We start from the raw sequence: 25,133 nt of genomic DNA, 5'->3' as shown, positions 1-25,133 counted from the left end.
AGTGGTGAAAAGGGGCATCCCTGCCTTGTTCCTGATCTTAAGGGTTTTGCTTTTAATTTTTGCCCATTGAGTATGATGTTGGCTGTGGGTTTGTCCTAGATGGCTTTTATCATGTTAAGGTATGTTCCCTGTATTCCCACTTTGCTGAGAGTTTTGATCATAAATGGGTGCTGGATTTTATGAAATGCTTTTTCTGCATCAATGAAATTATCATGTGGTTTTTCTCCTTCCTTTTGTTTATGAGATGAATCACATTGATTGATTTGTGAATATTGTAGCAGCCTTGCCTCCCCAGAATAAATCCCACTTGATCCTGGTGTATGATTTTTTCCATATATTGTTGGATCCGGTTTGCTAATATTTTGTTGAGGATTTTAGCATCTATATTCATCAGAGATATTGGCCTATAATTTTCTTTCTTTGTGTTGTCTTTGCCTGGTTTTGGAATCAGAATTATGCTTGCCTCATAAAAGGAGCTTGGAAGTCTTCCTTCCTCTTGAATTTTTTGAAATAGTTTGAGAAGGATAGGAATTAGTTCTTCTTCGAATATTTGGTAGAATTCAGTTGTGAAGCCATCAGGCCCCGGACTTTTCTTTGTTGTGAGTTTTTTTCATAACTCTTTTGATCTCATTTGATGTAATCGCTCTGTTTAGGTTTTCTGATTCCTCCATATTGATTTTTGGAAGATTGTATGTTTCAAGAAATTTGTCCACTTCATCTAGGTTGTCGAGTTTTTTGGCATACAGTTCTTCATAGTATTTTCTTACAATAGTTTGTATTTCTGTTGCATCAGTTATTTCTCTACTCTCATTTCTAATTTTATTTATTTGAGTCCTCTCTCTCTTCTTGGTGATTCTAGTTAAAGGTTCATCAATCTTGTTTACCTTTTCAAAGAACCAGCTCCTAGTTTCATTGATCCTCTGTATTGTTTCTTTAGCCTCTATGTCATTTATTTCTGCTCTGATCTTTATTATTTCCTTCCTTCTACTACATTTGGGCTTTACTTGCTGTTCTTTTTCTAGTTCTTTTAGATGCAGGGTTAAGTTGTTTATTTGAGCTTTCTCTAGCTTCTTAAAGTGTGCCTGTAGGGCTATGAACTTCCCTCTCAGTACTGCTTTTGCTGTGTCCCATAAATTTTGAGTTGTATGCTCATTGTCATTCTTTTCTAGGAATTTTTTTATTTCTTCTTTGATCTCATTTTTAATCCATTCATTATTTAACAACCTGCTATTTAGTTTCCATGTGTTTGAGAATTTTTGAGCTTTTCTGTTGTTGTTCATTTCTAGTGTCATGCCATTGTGATCGGAGAAAGTGCCTGATATGATTTCAATCTTTTTAAATTTGTTGAGAGCACTTTTATGCCCTAACACGTGGTCTATCCTAGAGATTGTACCATGAGCTCTTGAAAAGAATGTATATTCTGCTGCTTTAGGATGAAAGGTTATGAAGATATCTATTAAATCGAGTTGACCTAGTGTGTTCAATAAGTCTGGTGTTTCTTTGTTAATTTTCTTTCTTGAGGATCTATCTAGTGATGTTAGTGGGGTGTTGAAATCTCCTACTATTATAGTATTGCTGTTGATCTCACCCTTTAAATCCATGAAAGTCGGCTTTATATATTTAGGTGTTCCTATATTAGGTGCATAGATATTTATAATAGTAATATCTTCCTGTTGAATTGCTCCCTTTTTCATTATGTAGTGGCCTTCTTTATCTCTTACTATATCCTTTGTTTTAAAGTCCACTTTGTCTGATATAAATATTGCTACCCCAGCTTTTTTTTCATTTCCATTTGCATGAAATGTTTTTTTTTCATCCTTTTCCCTTCAATCTATGTGCATCTTTTGTTTTAAGTTGTGTCTCTTGTAGACAGCATATGTATGGGTTCTGTTTTCTTATCCACGCAGCTACCTTATGTCTTTTGATTGGATCATTTAATCCATTTACATTTAAGGTTATTATTGATATGTAGTTGTTTATTGCCATTTTATTTTTTAAAGCTGTATTCCTCTTTTGCTATATTCTTTTCCCACTTTGATCTGTTTACAACAGGCCCCTTAACATTTCCTGCATTTCCAAACATTGGTTTGGTTGTAATGAATTCCTTGAGTTGTTTTTTGTCTGGGAAGCTTTTTATTACTCCTTCAATTTTAAACAATAGCCTTGCTGGATAAAGTAGACTTAGTTGTAGGTTCTTGTTCTGCATTACTTTGAATATTTCTTGCCATTCCCTTCTGGCCTCAAGTGTTTCTGTTGAGAAGTCAGATGTCATCCTTATGGGGGCTCCTTTGTAGGTGATAGCTTTTTTTTCTCTTGCAGCTTTTAATATTTTCTCTTTATCACTTAGCTTTGATATTCTAATTATGATGTGTCTTGGTGTAGGTTTCTTTGGGTTTCTCTTTAATGGAGTTCTCTGTGCTTCTTGAACTTGTGAGAGTTTCTCCTGCATTAATTTAGGGAAGTTTTCAGCTATGATGTGATTGAACAATGTCTCTATCCCTTGTTCTTTCTCTTCTTCTTCAGGAACCCCCATGATGTGGATGTTATTTCTCTTCATGTTGTCACAGAGCTCTCTAAGTGTTTCCTCAGACTTTTTGAGTCTCTTTTCTTTTTTCTTCTCTGCTTTCATGCCTTCATTCCAGTTCTCCTCCAACATGCTGATTTGATCTTCAGCTCTATCTATCCTGTTTTTAATTCCTTCCATTGTGGTCTTTATTTCTGATATTGTATTTGTCATCTCTGACTGATTCTTTTTTATACTTGCTATTTCTTTATTTAGGTGTTCATAATGACCATCCATTGCTGTTCTAAGATCCCTAAGCATCCTTACAATCAATATTTTGAACTCCGCATCTGGAAGTTTGATTATTTCCATATCACTCAGTTCATCTTCTGAAGGTGTCTCTTGTGGTTTCATTTGGAATGCACTTTTTTGTGTTCTCATTATGTCTATGTTTGGGTGTTTTGCTTATAAAGCTGGTTGAGTCTAGGCTTGGTGTTGTCTGCCTCCAGTTTTCAGTTGTGTTATTTCTAGGTCTTCTTGGGTTGTTATCAGCTATTATTTGTAATCCACTTTTGGATTTGGGCAGCTTTGAAGTCTTGATTTTTTTGTTTTCTTAACAGGTGATAGTCTTGTTCACTGATCTCAGCAGGGGGCTTCCTTGAAACTGTATCCAGGAATGGGATGGGTATAACCTGAGACTCTGAAGGCCTCTTCCACCAACTAATCTTTCTGGGGGCAGGGTGCTTTTTCAGCTTCAGTAGGGGGAGGTGTATATCTGATCTCCATGGAGACCTGAGTTACTGCCCCTCCTCCCCACTTTCTGTTTTCAGCTGTGTCTTGTTGAGCTTATTGGAGCTGGAGAGATGTCTGGAGATCTCTGATCCGGAAGCAATTCAGTACTGTTTTGTGGGGAAGGATCAGTCCCTCCCCCAGCTATGGCTGCCTCCAGCATGAATGAGTCAGCTTTTTTTAGGTCATTTTCTGCATTCCTTAGCCTCTCACAGTCTGTCCCTCTTTCTTTCCTTTCCACTTGGGAGATAAGCTGATCTTTTCAACACACCTCTCTCCCTGGTTGCCAGGCAAGTAGCTGTGGGTAGTATTTTCTGCTATTTTCCCTGGAGTTAGATCTCCTCTGGGCTCTCAGCCTCACCCCCCTCCCCCCGTTCCTGTAAGCAGGGGAGATTCAGGCGCTTTCTACCAGGTTTGTTGTGGCTTCTTTTTTGCTCCTTGGTTTTTGAGAGCTGTTCTTGTAGTCTAGAGTTGGTTTTTCATGCTGATTTTTCCTAAATTGATTTGTATTCCAGTTTGGTGGTGAGAGCTGGGCATCTGTGCATCTGCCTACTCCACTGCCATCTTTAGGTCTCCTAGAGTATTACATTTTAAGGCTGAAACAGTATTTGAATATCTTGTAGTTCAAACTTTAGGTGTGTCTACCTAGACTTGAGGTGTTTCAATGTGTATGAGATACCAGTGTAGCTTGACCACTATTAGAGACAAGAAATTTATTTTGCTATTGAAAATGTGTAAACATTTACAAACTGAGTCTGTTTGGTGCACTAAAATCAGTCCCACCTATAAATGTCTTTCTTCATTATGTCTAGTTCTACATTGAGGCAAAAAATATATCATGACGTTTAGCCCTTTAAACCTACAATAAAAACTGTTTTTGTTTATTTAAATAAAACAATAATTAAATTGAGAATGATTATCGTTATAATTATTCATGAAATTTTGACTAAAATTTTTATACTATTTTATATTTTGAAATCAGTTTTGTTGTTACTCAGAATTAAAAAAAAAACGGTTGTCTTAGAATATTAAATTACTTAACTCAGGAGAAAATTTAATTAATAATATTTGTATATTGTGGAGTATAATTAAATTTATTAACAAAAGAATATATTATTTTTAAAAATAACATATTTAGATAACTACAAAATGTAATGTTAAATAATCCTTTGGTGAAAAGAGAAATCATAAACATAACAATGTTAAAACTAAATAAAAAATATGGTATATCTATACAATGAAATATTATTTGGTAATTTAAAAAATGAAGTACTAATACCTGTTACATGGAAGAACTTTGAAAACATTGTGCTAAATATAATAAGCCACTTTTTTAAAAAAGGATTTTATTTATTGATTTTACAGAGAGAGGAAGGGTGGGAGAAATGAGAATTAGCAACTCGTAGTTGCTTCACTTTAGTTGTTCATTGATTGCTTCTTATATACTAGGCAAGCTTTGAGTTTTGAACTGTGACCTCAGTGTTGCATGCAGATGCTCTATCTACTGCACTACCACATGCTAAGCAAACCAGTCTTAAAGGACCATATGGTGCATGATTTTATTTATGAAAATGTCTAAAATAGCTGTTTATTAAATATAAATTAGGTTATTAGTTCCTAGTTTCCAACCCAGTGTGATTGGTTTGGGAAAGAATAATGGGGAAAGACTGGTAATGGCTTTTGTGTTTCTTTTTTATTGTTGAAGATGTTCTATATTTAGATTTTAGTGATGGTAGCACAATTCTGTTTATATACTGAAAGGCAATGAAATGTCTACATTAAATGGGTAAATATTATGCTATGTGAAATATATCTCAAGAACTCTGTTAATAAAAACTGAATAGAGCAAACAAAATAGCAAAACACAATATATCCAAATTTAACTCAAATTATTATTTAATGGAAAGTATATAACTTTAACTATAATGTAAATTATAAAACAATGTAAATAAGATTCATTAAGTTTGTAGAAAAAACTGACTTTTTATATGAAAAATATAAAATTAATCTTTTCTTATACAGAGTGATGATTTAGAGTCTGGATAGATTAAAAACGGATGAATTAAGTTAAACTATAAATTCAAGAAACTATAGAATAATACATTGCAAGGGAAGAACATAGAGTATTTTTTAAACTGCAGGAAATGGTAAACTAATAATTAATAAGATGATATCAGTATTAAAACATCCTTATTAAACACCTGACACCTGACAGAATTGGAAGAAATTTTTTAAAAATTTAAAAAGAATAAGAAATTTATGCCTAGAATAAAAGCATGCATATTGATTATACACAGCAAATTAGATGAAATGTATAAGCAAAGACTCTTCACAAGATATAAACAAGACTTTTTTTCTTATAAAGGCACTTCTCAAACAGTATCCTGATGCTTTAAAAAGGCCCCTCTCTCTTTTCTCTTCTTGTTATTCAATTTTCTTGAAGTGAGTTGAGTCATAGACCAGAGATACAGAAAGAAAAAAAAATGTAGTCTTGAGGTAGGCTAAGTATGTCTATAGCAACATTGTCTTTGGTATGTGTTTCTCCTTAAATGTTTATAATTAGAAATCTATTTCTTTCACCTTAGACAATTATTTTTTTTTAACAGAGTTGTAACTGTTACAACCCTTGAGGATTTTTTTTAATTTTTTATTTTATTTTAATTATTCATTTTAGAGAGGAGAGAGAAAGGAAGAGGGAGAGAGGAGAGAGAGACAGAGAGAGAAGGTGGGGAGGAGCTGGAAACATCAACTCCTATATGTGCCTTGACCAGGCAAGCCCAGGGTTTTGAACCGGCGATCTCAGCATTTCCAGGTTGATACTTTATCCACTGCGCCACCACAGGTCAGGCTAGAAAATTATTTTAAAAAGAACAAATTAACTATAAATTGATCAGAAGAAAAGAAATACTAAAAATTAGAGCAGAAATATATGAAATTGAAAAATTGCAATCAAATAGAGAAAAATCAATAAAACTAAAATCAGATATTTTGAAAAAATTAATAAAATTGATATACCTCTATATGGGCTAACAAGGGAATAAAATATAAAATACTTTTTTCTTCTTTACTAATATCAGAAATAAAAGAGGAAATATCACTACAGATTCTATGAATTTAAAGGATAAAAAAATACTCTCTGCCCAGAAATTTGATAGTTTAGCTAAAATAGACCAATTTTTCAAAAGGTACAGTTCTCCAAAACTCATGCAAGAAGAAATGGACAAACTAAATGAACCTATATTTATTAAAAACACTAAATTAATAATTAATAACCTTTTAAAACAGAAAGCACCAGGCCCAAACAGGGTCACCAGGATTACACCTATTTTCTACAATCCCTTTCATAGGCTGGATGTAAAAGGAAATATTTGCTAATTCAGTCTGTATTGACAGAATTACTCTAATGCCAAAACCAGACAAAGATAATACAAGAAAACTATAAATGAATGTCTTCCATAAACATAGATGTAAAAGTCCTCAACAGAATATTAGCAAATAAAATCAAACAATGTATAAAGATAATTATATATACCATAACCAAGTGGATTTATCCCAGGTATGTAAATCTAGGTCACCTTTAAAAAATCAATTAATCATTAAGAGGCTATAAAAGAAAAATAACAAAATTCTATCAGGAGATGCAGAAAAAATTTTATTTTGATCCAATACTCCATCATAATGAAGAGTCTCAGTACAAAGTACTTTTAAAACTTAATAAGAAACAAACAACACAATTAACATATGAGCCAGGACCTTAACAGACATCTCATCAAAGATAAACAGATGGCCAATAAGCATCTGAATATATGACATCAAATGTCATTAGGGGAATAGAAATGAAAACAATGAGATACCATTACACACTTGTTAGAATGGTGTTTGGTGAACACAACAAGTGCTGGGGAGGATGTGGAGCAACCAGGAACTCTCATTATTTTGGTGATGTGAATACTGTTATTTGATGACTTCTTACAAAACTAAACACACTATCCATACAATCCAGAAATTGCATTCCTTGATATATATCCAAAGGCAGGGATCTCCAAACTTTTTACACAGGGGGCCAGTTCACTGTCCCTCAGACCATTGGAGGGCCAGGCTATAAAAAAACTATGAACAAATCCCTATGCACACTGCACAGATCTTATTTTAAAGTAAAAAAAACCAAAATGGGAACAAGTACAATATTTAAAATAAAGAACAAGTAAATTTAAATCAACCAATTGACCAGTATTTCAATGGGAACTATGCTCCTCTCACTGACCACCAATGAAAGAGGTGCCCCTTCTGGAAGTGCGGCGGGGGCCGGATAAATGGCCTCAGGGGGCCGCATGTGGCCCGCGAGCTGTAGTTTGGGGACCCCTGTCCAAAGGCATTGAAAAATTATGTCCACACAAAGACTTGCACAGATGTTTATTGCAGCTTCATTCATAATTGGTAAAACTTGAAAGCAATCAAGATGTCCCTCAGTAGGCAAATGAATAAATAAACTGTGGTACATCCAGACAATGGGAACTTATTCACTGATAAAAAAGTAATGAACTATCAGCTCAGAAAAAGACCTGAAATAATAATAAGTGCATATTATTAAGTGAAAAAAGCCAATTTGAAAAGGCTACATATTGTACAATTTCAACTCTGTGATATTCTGTTAAGGCAAAACTCTGGAGATGATAAAAAAAAAATACCAGTGGTTGCCAGGGAGCTAGGGGTGGGAGGCTGCTGATTAGGCAGAACATAAGAGAATATTTTATTTAAGGCAATAAAAATATTCTGTATGATACCAATAGTATGTGTCACTCTTTGATAAATGTTTCATATGATACCAATAGTATGTGTTATGCTTTGAATGAATGTATTTATCCAAACTCATACAATGTACAACACAAAGCGTGAACTGTAAGGTAAACTATGGAATTTGGGTGACTATGATGTGTCACTGTAAGTTCATCAATTATAACAAAAGTACCCTTCTGTGGGGGACAATGGAAGAGGCTCTCCATGTATAGGACTAAGGATATATAGTAAATCTCTTTGACTTTCCCTCTATTTTGTTGTGAACCTAAAACTGCCCCCTAAATAAAGTCTTTATAAAAAATAAATATATTAAAAAATCTATTTTCATGTCTGCTTTACATGGTCAGGTCATTCTCCTTATTGGCAACTGCTCTTTTTGTGAGAAAAGGTGAGTCAAACTGCCATTTTTATGAGTGTCCTCTATCACCCTTAGGGCTAGAGAGAGAAAGTATTTCCCCCTCTCAGCTCTGAGACGGGAAGCCTTTGTGTGGGCCACATGAGCAAATCCTCTTTCCTCCTGGCACATTCCCTTTTCACTGTGGGTGGAGCACAGAGTGCGTTCCTAGCAGCCGTGGCTGATGCAATGCTGTGAGAATACTCCAGCTCCCAGGAGCCTTGTGGGCATACCCAGGAAGGGAGCTCACCCACAATAAGAAAGTGACTTAGCACCAACCACGCTGCTCCCTGATTTTTTTAGCCATTGGCTATGAAGGACACGCTGTAACATCCTATAGGCTGAACCCATGTATATAAGCTTGCTTACTTCCTGAGTAAAGTGGATCTGCATCACTGAACCTGGTCCCCGGAGTCGGGTCTCTGTGTCTCCGTTGTCCTCACCCCCAGCAGGACTTGTCCACATTTCACTGCTCAGAAGACTGAGGGTTTGATGTTTGCTTTGCTTTAGAAATGTGACATGAAGTTGAGAGTTGAGTTTTAACTTCTATATCCAGTCTAAAGCGCCAAGAGAGATGGTGTGAAAACCAGAATTTGAAAACTGTGATTGCAGACAACAGAAATTATGTAGAGACAATCCTATTTTCTTATGAGCTGTTTCTTTGCTTCATTATTCTATGAATTTATGTGTGATGTAGTTCTACATGTATCCTGTGGAGTTTGGTGCAAAACTGAAAAAAAATCTTGTGTGCTCATAATGAAATAAGTAATTGCATCAAATGCTATTTAACATTATGAAATAAAATCTTAGTTATCCTCAAAGATATTTATATATTTTAAGAGTAAAAATTATTTTCTGAAATGTTGCCCTGTAAGATTTGCTTTTCAATTTAATTTTTAAAACACAATAATAAAATTAGTTTATTTTTTCTTATTTTTAATGCAGCCTATTGTAAAGCCCTTTGAAAATAAAATTTAATCTCCAGATCTTTCTAACTACTAAGAAAATTCCTAGAATTTTTGTTAAAATAATTTTGAATAAATAATTGTTAATGATTTATATTATATATATAATCCAGGTCTGTGGTTTTATGGCATAAACCACTAGACTCTTGATGTTTAAAGATTTATAGTTAAGAACTGCTAAGAATCTAGCAAGTATGTGACAGATTATAAAGAAATGGACCAACTCTGAAGCTATCTCTAAATTTTATTTTGTTCAAATTCTGTAGTTGGGATAATAAATAATTTTATTGGCATAATAAATAACAGCCCAATTAGAAACTGGGAGATGCAGTTTTACTTGTAGCAGGTTATAAAACTTCTTTATAATCTTAGCCATACATGTAGTAAGGTATCAGTGTGAATTGGTTTCTCAGAAAACTATTAAGGAATCATGAGTAATACTTTGTTCAGAGTAAAATGAATGAGGCTTCTCCTTGCCTGGTGCAACTGTCTTTGGTGTCTTGTGTAAATTTGGTTGCTGGATTGTAAGAATAATAAACCCAAAACTGAGCCCATTTAGTTAATCAGGCCATTTCAAACACGTTAGCTTTAGATATAGCTGAAGAAACTAAATGTGTTTTGCCTAGCATATAGAAAATTTAAAAAAGACATATAAGATAGTACCAAGTATTGGAAAGTAGTACATAGTGTAAGGTTTTTTCATCTGTAAAGCAAAAATATATATTTTCATCTGTAATTTAGGACATTGCTATGTAAAGATAGAATAGAGTTATTTAGTAAAACCTTAGTAAATATGTTATTGCTGTTATAATGTTATAGCTCCTTTAACTTTGTACAAAAGAAAAATCCCCAAATGGCAAAAATTTTAAGTCCAATCAACCATCTCACAAATACTGTATTCATAGTACTTATGTAGAATAGCAATAAGGTTTAGACAACTCTCTTGAAGTCAACCTCTCTCTGCTACCTCTGCTTATCTTCACAGAGTAGTTCAGTAGTTGGCATCTATCTGATTTAAAAATCAAAGTCAGAGAGCCCATTTCAACACTCTGTGAAGTACCAATGCACTCAGTTCAGACAGTCATTCAAATAAGTGGCTAATCTCCTTGTCCTGAGAAACATATGCTATTCAAAATTGGATATCATTACCTTACCTTTCTTTTAGACCATGTTCATGGTCGATTCACCTGCAAGTGAGTGTAGTGTTATTCAGTCTTTATATGAGTGGGTGTTGATTCATTTTCAACTGAAAAATAGTTTAACTGCATTTTCAGCAGCATCAGCTAAACTAACAAGATCCACTTGAAATTAATAAAAAAGAATGGATATATTTCTGCCCTTACTACTCCACACAGGGTTCAGAGCTTAGAAAATAATGCTTCATTGTGCATCGAGTCCTTATTATGGCCTGAAAGTTTTCTGCACAATACTAACTTTCCATTGTGACTGATACAATACTTGTCAATTTAACAATTTATGAAACTATTTTATAAAGGGGATGCTAAAATAATTATCTAGTACCTTCTCTCAAGGACCTAGTTTAGTAGGAGAAGCTAAGTTTAAAATATCTCTATATCAAGGATAATTTTGACATAGAATATCAGAGAATAAAGATGTTATGCAGACTTAGAGAGGAGAAAATGCATTTATTTAGTAAACACAAAGAAATATTTCAGGAGGGATGTGGCATGTGAAGGAACAAGAGGAATGTGTGGGATTAAGGTAGAGATAGAAAAGAGCGTCCCAGAAAGACAGAAGAGAATAGAATAGTCTCAAATCATATCCTCCTCATACTACAGCATAGGACATTTATTTGCTGAAAATCTAAGAGCATGTTGGCAATTATCATACTCCAGTTGATTTAGGTCATATTTATCTCTATGTTAACCATGGTTTACAAGGACCTGCACGACTTGGCTTCAACCCCATCTTTTGTCACTTTCTTTCTTTTTTTTTCCTCCTCAAAACAAAAATGTCCAAAAACCCTCAAGTGTGAACACATACACAAACATGCTCTGGACATTTGGTATTTCAATTCCCCAAGTCTTCTAAGCTCTGCCTGGCCTTTGCATTTGGTAATATATCTCCCTATAATGTTTGATATTTTTATCCAGCCTCTATACTCCACCTTTTTTGTGTTAATTTTCTCTTATCTTTTCAAGTTTTCTCTTAGTTACCATTTCCCTCAAAATATATTCCTCGATCTTTCACCTATTGAACTATCTCTATCCTGTTCTGTCTATCTTTCCCCTGAAGGATTTATCCCACTGTGTTATGACTGTTCACTTATCTTTGCCCTTAATCAGACTGCAGGTGTTATGACAACAGGAGTCCTTATATCTCTGGCCACCAGAAATTAGCACTGTGGCTGGCTGATAATAAATAAATGATATTATTGAATCAGTGAGTGGATAAATAAATGTGTGGTGGAAATGTTAAGATCATTCCATTACGAGTTAATGTAAATATATCCCATTCAAGGCCAGTGTAATAAGAATGGAATGGTTATACTTACGAGCAAAGTGATCCATGCATCTCAAACATTTTCTTGGTTATGACTGGACAAAAAGCTCTCTTGGGTTTCAGTTCAAAGAAAGCAAATACATGTGTGAATTGGGATGAAAATGGATGAAAAAAAATATTTTTATATATCTTAAAACCATAGAAGAAATATCAATATCAAAATCTGTGAAAAAAATCAAGACTGTAACTTTATTTTATTTTACTAGATATATATCAGATTGAGTAATGAGTAATTTTGCATATTGATAAATAAAATTCTAAATCAATGTATAGTTTTTACCAAGCAAGGTCTTTTCTATTGAATATTTAAATAGTTTTAAACATTTGTGAAAGAAATCCTGCTTGTTTTATTTGTAGATGGTGCTAAATCAGACATGTTTACTAATATATTCTGAAACACAAACAAAAAAAGACAGTCTTGCAAATGATAAAATTAGTCTCATATCTAGATAATTTTTTGAAAAAACATAAATATAATAGGCTACAGAACAAGTAATACAACTATATTATAAATAACTGGCTGAGAATAAAAGTATCAGGCAAATTATTGTAGGTTATATTTGACCAAATTTCTTATAAAATTATATTATATTATACTTTTTTATAATCAGAATCTCTCTGCAAAAAGATAATTTAAATATCTATATACTTCATATATAGTTATGATAAATTTTAAATATATGGATATAATATAAATAACTTTATAAAAGGAATACAAATACACTTTAAGTAGAGGCTGAATAATTAAATATGTTACATTATTTATTCTAAGGGGAAAAGGGCCTCACTGAAAGGGTTATAGATTTATACAAGGTAAGATTTTTATGGTAGATAGCTCACTATGGGTTTATAAAGAAAATATCAGAGACAAGGAAGACAGATTCAGGGCAACAAGTCAGACTTAACTCTAGGTGCACTTAAGAATCAGCTTTGTAGTTCTTAATTTGAGTACTGTAACCCCATCTCATTTTAAATATAATGAAATTGAGGACCAGTGTCTCAGCAGGAGAACTAGAGTTCAAATTCTGTTTCTCTTGACTGTCCTTAAGAACTATGCAACTGGAACAACTTGATGCAGATGAGAACCCTAAAAATGTATTTTTCTTAATTGGGCTTTGAAAGATATGTAGGTTACCAAGGAAGAAAGTCAGGAAAAGCAGTCAAGAAGGAGAAGAGAACCTATGAAATACTGCATTTGTTTTTATGTGAAACAACTGAAATCACATGTGGCTGGGAAGTAAAATGTGAAGAAGGATGCACAAAAAATAACAGTGGAGTTCTGGTTGAGAGTTAGGGAATGAGGGATTTATGTGGAGTTTGCAAATTTGTTTTGATTTTTTTGATTTGATAAGTGGCATAGAGAGGGTGTTAAAACACAGATTAACAGTGAGTTACATAAAGAATTAAAATATAGAAAATAAGTGTTTTGTAGGAAAGCTTTGAAATGCTGAGAAATGTTGGCATTGTATATTTAAATTGAGAGGGTATAATTTATAGCATAACATGAAAGATGGTAAAAGACTCAAAACTGATACTACAACCTCTTGTTTGATGTGTCAAGAGCCTGGGTTATAACTCAGTGATAGTTTCTAAAAGAAAGAAAGTATCTGTTTAATATGGTATGGTAACTGAGAGATACATTGCAGTTCAATTTTTTTTCAAGGGTGGGACTTTGATTTCACAAATGAGTCCTGGTAAGAGAAAATAAAAAAGTGAGGTATAGGAAAGGATTGAGATAGAAGTAAGCCCACCAGGACAAGAACCATCAACAAGACCAATAAACAAAGGCTATAATTGACAACTGGATTATGAGATAAGAAATGAGGTAAAAATGTGATTACAGAGTTTAGAAGGAAGGTAAGAATCAAGGAATTAAAACTAAAGTGCTGCATTGGTGCAGACTAGTTACAAAACCCTCTTCAATGTAAAACCAATATATTACTGGAGCTGATTAATCACCTTTGTCTTTGAAAAAATGAAATGTGATGAAACTACTACCTATATACACTGAGAAGCTTCATCCAAGTACAAGACAAGGCATTGTGGAAGTCAGGGATAAGGAAGAGTCTGACAATTTCATCTTCCTATTTAAAATTAAGAAGAATACAGTATTGAGAAGTTAGAGTAGCAAGTGAAGAAAGTGAAAGATCATCAAAACAATAAAGTACCTAGGAGTAAACTTAACCAAGGAGACTAAAGACTTGTACTCGGAAAATTACAAAGCATTGATAAAAGAAATCAAGGAAGATACAAACAAGTGGAAGCATATACCATGCTCATGGTTAGGAAGAATAAACATCATTAAAGTGTCTATATTACCAAAAGCAATCTATAAATTCAATGCAATGCCAATTAAAATACTAATGACATACTTCAAAGATATAGATCACATATTCCAAAAAATTTATATGAAACCAAAAAAGAACACGAATAGCCTCAGCAATCTAAAAAAGAAGAATAAAGTGGGAGGTATCACACTTCCTGATACCAAGTTATACTACAAGGCCATTGTACTCAAAACAGCCTGGTACTGGCATAAGAACAGGCATATAGATCAATGGAACAGAATAGAGAACCCAGAAATAAACCCACAGTTGTATAGACAACTGATATTTGACAAAGGAGGTAAGGAAATACAATGGAGTAAAGACAGACTCTTTAACAAATGGTGTTGGGAAAATTGGACAACTACCTGCAAAAAAATGAAACTAGATCACCAGCTTATACCACTCACAAAAATAAACTCAAAATGGATAAAGGACTTAAATGTAAGCCTTATTGTTGGAAAGATTAATGCAGTGACATTGATAAATCAGGGTACATATGTTGAGAGAAAACATCTCCAGATTATTTTGACATTTGATTGTGCTGTATGCCCTTCCCCCAAATATACCCCAAGAACACCATAACACTGTATGAAAAGAAAAAATACACCCCCATGTTTATGGCAGCATTGTTCACAATAACCTTAAAACCATAGGCATATTAGAAGAAAACATAGGCAGTAAGCTCTCTGACATCTCTCGGAGCAATATATTTGCTGATTTATCTCCACGGGGAAGTGAAATAAAAGACAGGATGAACAAATGGGACTATATCAAACTAAAAAGCTTTTGCACAGCTAAAGACAATAAGAACAGAATAAAAAGACAAACTACACAATGGGAGAACATATTTGACAATATGTCTGATAAGAGGTTAATAACCAAAATTTATAGAGAACTTGTAAAACTTAATACCAGGAAGACAAACAATCCAATCCAAAAATGAGCAAAATAAATGAATGGACACTTCTCCAAAGAGGACATACAGATGGGCAATAGGCATATGAAAAAATGCTCAACATCACTAATCATTAGAGAAATGCAAATTAAAACCACAATGAGATATCACTTCACACCAGTCAGAATGGCACTCATCAACAAAACAACACAGAATAAGTGCTGGCGAGGATGTGGAGAAAAGGGAACCCTCTTGCACTGCTGGTGGGAATGCAGACTGGTGCAGCCACTGTGGAAAACAGTATAGAGATTCCTCAAAAAATTAAAAATAGAACTGCCTTTTTACCCAGCTATCCCACTGTTAGGAATATACCCCAAGAACATCATAGCACTGTATGAAAAGAAGAAATGCACCCCCATGTTTATGGCAGCTTTGTTCACAATAGCAAAGATCTGGAAACAGCCCAAGTGCCCGTCAGAGGACAAGTGGATTAAAAAGCTTTGGTACATATATACTATGGAATACTACTCAGCCATAAGAAATGATGACATCGGATCATTTACAATAACATGGATGGACCTTGATAACATTATACGGAGTGAAATAAATAAATCAGAAAAAAACTATATGAATCCATACATAAATGGGACATAAAAATGAGACTCAGAGACATGAACAAGAATGTAATGGCGACCGGGGTGGGGGGGTGGGGCAAGGGAGGATGGGGCGAGGAAGGAGAGAGGGGTTGGGGGAGGGGAGGGGCACAAAGAAAACCAGATAGAAGGTGACAGAAGACAATTTGACTTTGGGGGAGGGGTATACAGCACAATCAAATGTGAAAATAATCTGGAGATGTTTTCTCTCAACATATGTACCCTGATTTATCAATGTCACTGCATTAAATTTAATAAATAAATTTAAAAAACAACAACAACAAAAAAACACGGTTCTGAAAATAAACTTGATCTTAAGGGCAAATGAGTTCCTTCCCATGGAATAGGACAATATGAACACATATGTTCTATGACATTGAAGAAATTTTGTGAAAATGTAATTTATTAAACACACTTATTGAGCAACTTTTATACCTAAGAGTTCTCTTAATTTTGAAGATACAAAAGGAAATTTATAAAGACTAGAATCTTACGGATCTCACATGTTAATATGGCTCAAGTTCTTCTCTTATAAATTAGGGATAATTTTACTATATTGTTGGAAAGATTAAGTAAGGCTTTGTCAAATTTCACATGATTTCAGTTACTTCATGCCATCCCTTATTTCATAGTTCTTTCTAGTCCTCTGATCATCAACGTATTCATGTAGAAATATAGGTCACTCTGGTATTTATTTGACATTAACCTCAATTTCAGGGAAAGTAATTCTTCTTTGTAGGCATAATACAGAAAATAGAAGATGATGCGGAAACAAGACGTGAACATAGAAGACTTAAAAAATGTTTATATTTTTTTAAGGTGGATAGCTCCTCTCTAATTTTACTCTGCATGTATTTCACTTATTTTACCTTTATTATTTTATAAAGTATGCATTTTATAACTTCACTCTATAAAAAGAGTTATTTGTGAAGCAGAGAGATGATTAGATGGAATATATCTTAGTCTCTAAAATAAACTACATTTTTAGGAGGAAATGAAAACCTAAGGGAGGTAAATGAGCTGCTCTAATTTAGATTCCAAGTTAAACCGAAGAGCAGTTAGTTAACTTGACTTGAAGTCCATTGAACTAACCTCTTTACTTGATTGCCTTCCCTTAGATTTTGCTTCCAGATTTGAAAATATGTAGGGCTTGAGCTTTGAATATATAACATTTCCTCTCAAAAACATATATACAAAAAAACCTCCAAAACTTTGCATTCTAGCTCTGAACTCTTTTGATGTACTCTGCAGGCTTTAATATTAAAATATTCTAGTTCTGAAAGTTTTTCTCTTTCCTCATTCAAAAAATAAAACCAGTACTACGTACCACCTAGCCACTTGATTTTAGAATGCCACCACAAACTGCATCACAAACAAGGTGAAGGTTGTTTTTAATACCTATGAGGTTAAGATTTAGAATTGTAAAAGAAGACGTGAAATTATTATTATAAAAGATACCACATTCTCTTTGGATTGTTGTAAGAATGCAATGTAATTTGGACAAGTCATGCAAATAACAACTTATTTTACAGTTACTCGAAGGCACATGTTTATATTAAATATTTCACTATGGTTCTGTATAAGCAATCAGAAAGGGCAGCATAGTTGACTGCCCTAAGCCAGAAGTCTGAGCAAAATACAAGAATTATCCATAGCCAGTCAGCCATATTTATCTAGAAGCTACACCTGGCACAGCATTTGAGGGGCAATCAGGCCTTTGGTTTTAGCTGACAAGTAGATCAATAATTAAATTTGTAATCAGAAGAGTGTTTCTCATAGTTATTTGAATGATATTTGATCTTTTCAGTTAAGAATGTCCTCTGAGGATTGAGTAATAAAAGAAAATTTTCTCATTTTGATTACTAAAGATAAAATTTTTTGAGTATCATGATTTTGTAAATATGTGTATTAAATTAATATGAATCTGAAGTAGATTATAAACATGAATATCATAAACCTTAGGTGCGTATTGTAAAAAAATATATATACCATTAATTATCATCAAAGGAATTAACACATTACACTGGAACATACCCACTTAATACAGTATAAAATTAGATAGTCATAAAAAGTAGAGGAACAAAAGGGACATATGTGTGGAAAAGCTAATGGCAGAGAATTCAATAATATCACTAAGAATGCATGAGGATAGATTAAGCTATCTAATCAAAAGGCAGCAGTTGTCAGTATCTATTTTAAAAATTCAATTATGCACTATCTACAGTAGATACTTTGAATTCAAAGATTCAAATAGTTTGAAATTAAAAGGAAAGACATTATCCCTTGAATATTGCAACATTAAGGGAATTAGAGTGCGTTAACATGAGACAAAATAGACTTCAAAAGAATAACTGTCATAAGAAGAAGGACATTTTATAATGCCGAAAGGATCGATTCATTAATAAGATATAACAAAAACATGTATGCCCCTAAAAGCAGAGCTCTAAAATTCATGAAGCAAAACCTGAGAGAACTGAAGGGAGATATATAGAATTTAACATTGTACTCCAACAGACAAAATGAAATAAACAAAATTCTCAGGAATGAATTATTACAATGTGTATTATTAAAAAAAAATTGAGGACTAAAAGTAGCACTCAAGCATTTCCAGTTAGGATTTGTTCTAAGTTTTTTAAAATGTTAAACTTTTGAAAAAATTTATGTTTAAGTGCCTAAGATTTGGCCTATATAAATATATTCAAGTAGAATATTAGGAGGAGTTTAAAGTTGTTACTTTTCTTGCTTTGATGAATGCAGTCAATAGATTTTTCTCTGAATATTTGATATAATAGTAATAATATTATTTATTTTTATTTCTCTTTAAATTAATGAGAGCTATCATTATAATTAAAAGTAAGATTAAAATTTTCAGTGAAAATAAATGAAATTAAACACAATGCTTAGCAATAAGCATTCTAAAAAGATAAAGCAAAGTAGATGTCAAAATTTCAGAAAACCTAAACACAATAACAGAAATAATATAAACTATGGTGAGAAAAAATGAAATAATTAAAATGTCTTATCCAAAGACCACATCCTTCAGATTGTGTTGAAAACACTGATATCAACTATATTCTTTCTTTAAGAAGGACTGATAAAACATGATTCAGAGGCCCTGGGCCGGTTGGTTCAGCGGTAGAGCGTCGGCCTTGCGTGCGGGGGGCCCAGGTTCGATTCCTGGCCAGGGCACATAGGAGAAGCACCCATTTGATTCTCCACCCCCCCTCCTTCCTCTCTGTCTCTCCCTTCCCCTCCTGCAGCCAAAGCTCCATTGGAGCAAAGATGGCCCGGGCGCTGGGGATGGCTCCTTGGCCTCTGCCCCAGGAGCTAGAGTGGCTCTGGTCGCAGCAGAGCGATGCCCCAGAGGGGCAGAGCATCGCCCCCTGGTGGGCAGAGCGTTGCCCCTGGTGGGCGTGCTGGGTGGATCCCAGTCCGGCGCATGCGGGAGTCTGTCTGACTATCTCTCCCCGTTTCCAGCTTCAGAAAAATACAAAAAAAAACAAACCATGATTCAGATAGGTTCAGTGTACAAAGAAAATCTACATATCTATATTTGTATCTACTGATATATTGATTGACATATCAATTAATTGATCAATTGATAGCTCAAAGAAATACAGAGCAAAAATTAATCAAATATTTAGTAGTATTAGGCAGGAATTGAAAGCAAAGATAATAGATTAATGACATTTTTATTCTCATAAATGATCTAATATGGTGCTTCAAAAACTTTAAATACAAATCATCTGGACACCATTATAAAATGCAGACTTGAACGTAGTAGGTCTGGGATCTTACATTTCTACCAAGCTTCCTGATAATGTTCATGCTACTTTGAGACTACATGTTGAGTAGTAATTATCTCAGATATACACTTCTTTCTCCTGTCAGATAACCAGTTCTCTACATTTCAGTAACATAGGAAAGTATGTAATAAAACATATGATGTGATATAACAATACTGTAGAAGAAAATAGAAGCTGTGTTCCAGTTGCAATACTGATCATAGAGATGTTTAATTTCTTTATAATTTCACATTCCATCTCCAGATTATTAACTAGAAACAGATGCTAAAAATATAAGCAATTTCTAAAGAACCAATAGGCCTTTCATAAGCACATAAATTGCTGATATAACTACTTCTCTTAGAGAAAAAAATAGTTTAGTATAAGGAGTCAACAATTTTTTCCGATAGAGTCAGAGAGAGATAGATAGGGACAGAAAGACAGGAACAAAGAGAGATGAGAAGCATCAATCATTAGTTTTTCGTTGCAACGCCTTAGTTGTTCATTGATTGCTTTCTCATATGTGCCTTGACCGTGGGGCTACAGCAGACCAAGTAAACCCTTGCTCTATCCAGCGACCTTGGGTCCAAGCTGGTGAGCTTTGCTCAAACCAGATGAGCCAGCACTCAAACTGGCGACCTCGGGGTCTCAAACCTGGGTCCTTCCATATCCCAGTCCAATGCTCTATCCACTGTGCCACTACCTGGTCAGGCAAGAGTCAACACTTTTTTTTTTTTTTTTGTATTTTTCTGAAGCTGGAAACGGGGAGAGACAGTCAGACAGACTACCGCATGCGCCCGACCGGGATCCACCCGGCACGCCCACCAGGGGCGATGCTCTGCCTCTCCGGGGCGTCGCTCTGCCATGACCAGAGCCACTCTAGCGCCTGGGGCAGAGGCCAAGGAGCCATACCCAGCGCCCAGGCCATCTTTGCTCCAATGGAGCCTTGGCTGCAGGAGGGGAAGAGAGAGACAGAGAGGAAGAAGGGAGAGGGGGTGGAGAAGCAAATGGGCGCCTCTCCTATGTGCCCTGGCCGGGAATCGAACCCAGGTCCCTCGCACACCAGGCCGACGCTCTACCACTGAGCCAACCGGCCAGGGCCAAGAGTCAACACTTTTTAAAGTTTGTTTTCTCTTAATTTAAACTGTTAGTAATTGTTTTGTTTTATGAAATATCAAAATAATAGTTTTATCTCATCCCCAAATAATGTATTTTACATAAGTTTTCTCTTTGTGTTTCAAAATTTTCTCATTATTGCATATTGAGAAATTACTAAAGTGTAATTAAAATTACCACTGTGATACATATCTATCTGAGATGATTATAGTCTTAACAATGAATAGAACATTTTTGTGTGTGTACAAATAACTCTAAAATTTACACCATATCAGAAGGAGAGTAAAAAAAAAATAGATAACATTCCTTACCTAGAGTGTTTTGCTCATTGAATCATAAACTAACTAGAAAATTGAACATGATTCAATAATCTGGTATGATCTATAAAGAAACGCATTGGTGTTTCTAGAAATTTCAGAGGTATGAGTAGAAAAACGTTTTTAAAAAGCCATTTTTTTATATGCAAGAATAGATTTTTGAATGAGTTCAATTCTTGACATTTGCATCAGTCATGGTTCAGGCTGTTGAACGTGTAATGTTTAACTGTATTTTCAAAGGATTAACCATTTATGATAAATTAATTTTTTCTATAACAAAAGCAGGAAAGGAGCCTTTACAGTAAAATAATTTCCACACCTTGCATGCAATTATAAAGTTGACTGATCTTTAAAATGAGAAATGTATTGAAGACATCCTCCATTTCAAGAAATTTATTGAAGACTCATCATCCATGTTTAAAAGAGAATGAGATGGATTAAAGTTATCTTCAGCAATGACTAAAATAAATACCTAGATATTTCACTTCAGAAATAGTACAGAAATGTACAACTAGAAAAAATTTAAAATCCATATATGTTGGTATTTCCCAAGGTCTCTTCAATAGAGCTTATGATTTATTCAGATGTGTTTGCCTGAGGGATTTCTAAGACATCAGTCCAGAGGCAGAGCGATGGGGTGTTCTTAAATTCCCCCTCACTTTTCATATACAAAACATTCTACTACTAAATGGTTTTAAACATTTCCTCTTATAGGTAAAGTAACTTAAGGCTAGATAAGAAAGGCTTTCTCTGAAATCATAAAAGCTAAAGAAGATACAAAGTGTAACATAAAAGATAAAAATCTATGTTCAAATATTTAAAAAGGCATTCTATTGAGGCCCATAGGACAAAAATAGGATCAGTGAGTGGAAGTTGGAAGATACAGAGAAATAGACTATAATTCCATCCAAAGGGGGAAAAGTATCTAGTATCATAAGTTGCTTAAAGATCGATGGGTTGCCACAAGAAACAGTGATTTTCTCAGCTGTTGAGATATTGTGAAAGAATCTGGAATCCCACTCATTCTTGGTAGAGATATTGAAGATGGATACATCTGATCAAAGGTTTGATGATATATCTCTGAAGACATATTCCAGCTATACAGATTCTGTGATTTATTTTATATATAAAAAAACCTTCTTTAGCTGGTGTTTCTCAGCTATGGAAGATTTTACTAAAAGCAAAATTGAAAGTGTCATTGTGCTTGTCCAGACAGTCTTCAGGTTTTTCCCCTTATCCTAGGAAAGATATGTACATATTATAAAAATATGTATCTTCATATTTTCCTGCCTGATTCTTGTGTTTATCATAACAAATACATTTAGCTCAAATCCTGGCTCCAAATTAGAGTTAGTAGCTACCTTGAGTGTGGTGCAATATGTAATTCTGATGTGTAGTTAAGTTCATAATGAGGAGACAAATACTATAAGCCAGGTATTAGGTATCCCCAGTATAAATCACCAATCAAGCTAATAGGTAATTTGGTACATGGAGAAGTCAACATGGGCATACAATTTAATACATTACAGAAATATATAATTACCTTAGGCATATATATATATTTTTATTATTCAGCTATAATTTTTGAAGTCCAAAAATTCTCTGTTTAATTTCTTGAGAAGTAGAAACTGTTAAGTCTCTTTGTAACTTTTACTGATTTTACAGCCTTTTTTTTAAGATGTATTCCATTGAGATTATTTTTTTAATATTATATTTATTCGCCTGACCTGTGGTGGTGCAGTGGATAAAGCGTCGACCTGGAAATGCTGAGGTCGCTGGTTCAAAACCCTGGGCTTGCCTGGTCAAGGCACATGTGGGAGTTGATGCTTTTGCTCCTCCTTCCCCCTTCTCTCTCTCACACTCTCTCTCCTCTCTAAAAATTAATTTTAAAAATTATAAAAAATATTATAGTTATTCATTTTTATTAGAGAGAGGAGAGAGAGAGAAGAAAGAGATAGAGAGAACAGGGGGAGAAGCAGGAAGCATCAACTCTCAGGCAAGCCCAGTGTTTTGAACCGGCGACCTCAGCATTCCATATCGATGGTCTATCCATTACACCACCGCAGGTCAGGCTTTACCAGCCTTTGAAAGCTTTATCCATCTACTGAGATAAGGAAACCATTGTTAGACTATTAGACACCAACTTTCCCATCAGAATGATATGCTTCTTTTTCTTCTAAAACATCTCTAAGAAGGCATTTCCAAGGAGACAATCTCAGTTTAGAAACTGTCACAGATACATTTCGTTTCCCTTTTTGAGGAGAGACATTTCATTTTCACTTTTGAGGAGAGCCATGTGTATCCAGTCATGCAAGTCTTTGTACTTTTCTCTGTGAAAGGGTAAAAGCTTGTCTTTTATTTCCATGTTAATAAGTGAGAAAAATTATGTATATTTTTACTCTTTGGATTCTGGTAACTGATGTATGTAAGCACATAAAATAGCCATTGGATGAGACACATAAGAATCATAACTGGTGGTAGATATATTAAATGAGAGCACAAGCCTGACCTGTGGTGGCGCAGTGGGATAAAGCGTCAACCTGGAACACTGAGGTTGCCGGTTCAAAACCCTGGGCTTGCCTGGTCAAGGCACATATGGGAGTTGATGCTTCCTGCTCCTCCCATTTCAATCTCTCTCTCTCTCTCTCCCCTCTCTCTAAAAAAAAAATTAGAAACTTTCAATAAACCAAAATAAATGAAAAATTATTAAAAAAAAATGAGAGCACAATAAGTAATATTGTGATGATATCAAGACATTATGCATACTCTGCTTACAACAAGCATATAGCAAGGTTTACTGTAATACTATATTAAATGAACTGAACCATTTCAATTTTTAAACATTGTAAAAGTTTTTATTCTTTTAAATTCTTTTAAAATATAATCTATGTTGCTATTTTATCATATCATATAAACTTTAATGGATCATAAATCTTTCAGTTTATATACCTTTTTTCTAGAAAAAAAAATTTGCTCTAAAGATTCATTATACTCCTGTTTTGCAATATATAAATATTGAGATTTATTTATTTATTTATTTATTTATTTATTTAATCAAGTGAGAGGCAGGGAGGTGAAGAGATGGCTCCTGCATGCCCCCTAATTGGGATCCACCCAGCAACTCCTGTCGGGGGTTTGATATTCTGCACATCTGGGGCCACTGTTCTGTTGCTCAGCAACTGAGCTATTTTATCACCAGAAGCAATGCCATGAAACCTTCCTCAGTATCTGAGAGCCAACTTGCTCATATGAGGCATGGTTGCCAGAGAGGAAGAGAGAGAGAGAGAGAGCAAGAAGAGAAGAGGGGTGGAGAAGCAGATGATGGTTTCTCCTGTGTGCCCTGACCGGGAATTGAACTTGGGACTTCCACACACCATGCTAATGCTCTACCACTGTGCCAGCTGGCCAAAAGGTTCTTATTCTATGTATAAACATAAAACATCTCAATGCAGAATAGAAAGAACAAGGGCTGTTTCTAAATCTGACAATGCACATACCATACACAGTCAATGTTCTCTTCACAGTTTATCATGTATGTAACTCTTTCCTGTGTGCAAGAATGGTGACATATGAAGCTAAAAACAAAATTGAAGAATGAAGCTCACTCCTTTTTCTCTTTTTCAAGTACAGAGATAAATTGCAATTGAGAAAATTCAACCTTAGATATCAGACACATATTTGAAACTTTTTATTAGGTTATCATTAATGTGTAAAAAGTTGTATATATTTAATGCATACAATTTCATGCTTGAGATAGATATACATCCATGAGACCATCACCACCATTGGGGCCATAAACTTATCTATCACCTCCCAAAGTTTCATTCTTCCCTTTTATTGTTGTGTGTGTGTTAAGAACATTTAATTCAAAGTCTACTCTCTTAGCATATTTTAAATATTAAATTGGCCCATCAATATCTGTGGATTCCTCATCTGGGTATTCAACCAACTGCTGATGGAAAAAAATCTTCTTAAATATTGCATCATTGTCGATGTGTACCATGTAGTTAAGCCTGTGATGGTTGTGTCTATACTGAACATATTCAGACTTGTTTTCCCTGTTATTATT

At 34.3% G+C, this 25,133-nt stretch overlaps 1 protein-coding gene and 1 non-coding gene across 3 annotated transcripts in view; both read left to right on the top strand.

Annotated features, from left to right (window-relative positions):
- The window catches only part of LUZP2 (leucine zipper protein 2), a 470,561-nt gene that overhangs the window by 65,364 nt on the left and 380,064 nt on the right, over positions 1-25,133 (top strand). The window lies entirely within an intron of this gene.
- TRNAA-UGC (transfer RNA alanine (anticodon UGC)) lies at positions 18,959-19,035 on the top strand. The gene has a single exon. It is a non-coding gene; the product is annotated as a tRNA-Ala (tRNA).

The sequence above is a fragment of the Saccopteryx leptura genome, chromosome 1 (genome assembly GCF_036850995.1).
Source record: "Saccopteryx leptura isolate mSacLep1 chromosome 1, mSacLep1_pri_phased_curated, whole genome shotgun sequence".
Lineage (NCBI taxonomy): Eukaryota > Metazoa > Chordata > Mammalia > Chiroptera > Emballonuridae > Saccopteryx > Saccopteryx leptura.
Note: the sequence above shows the minus strand (reverse complement) of the source record. Positions and strands in the feature narration are given on the sequence as shown.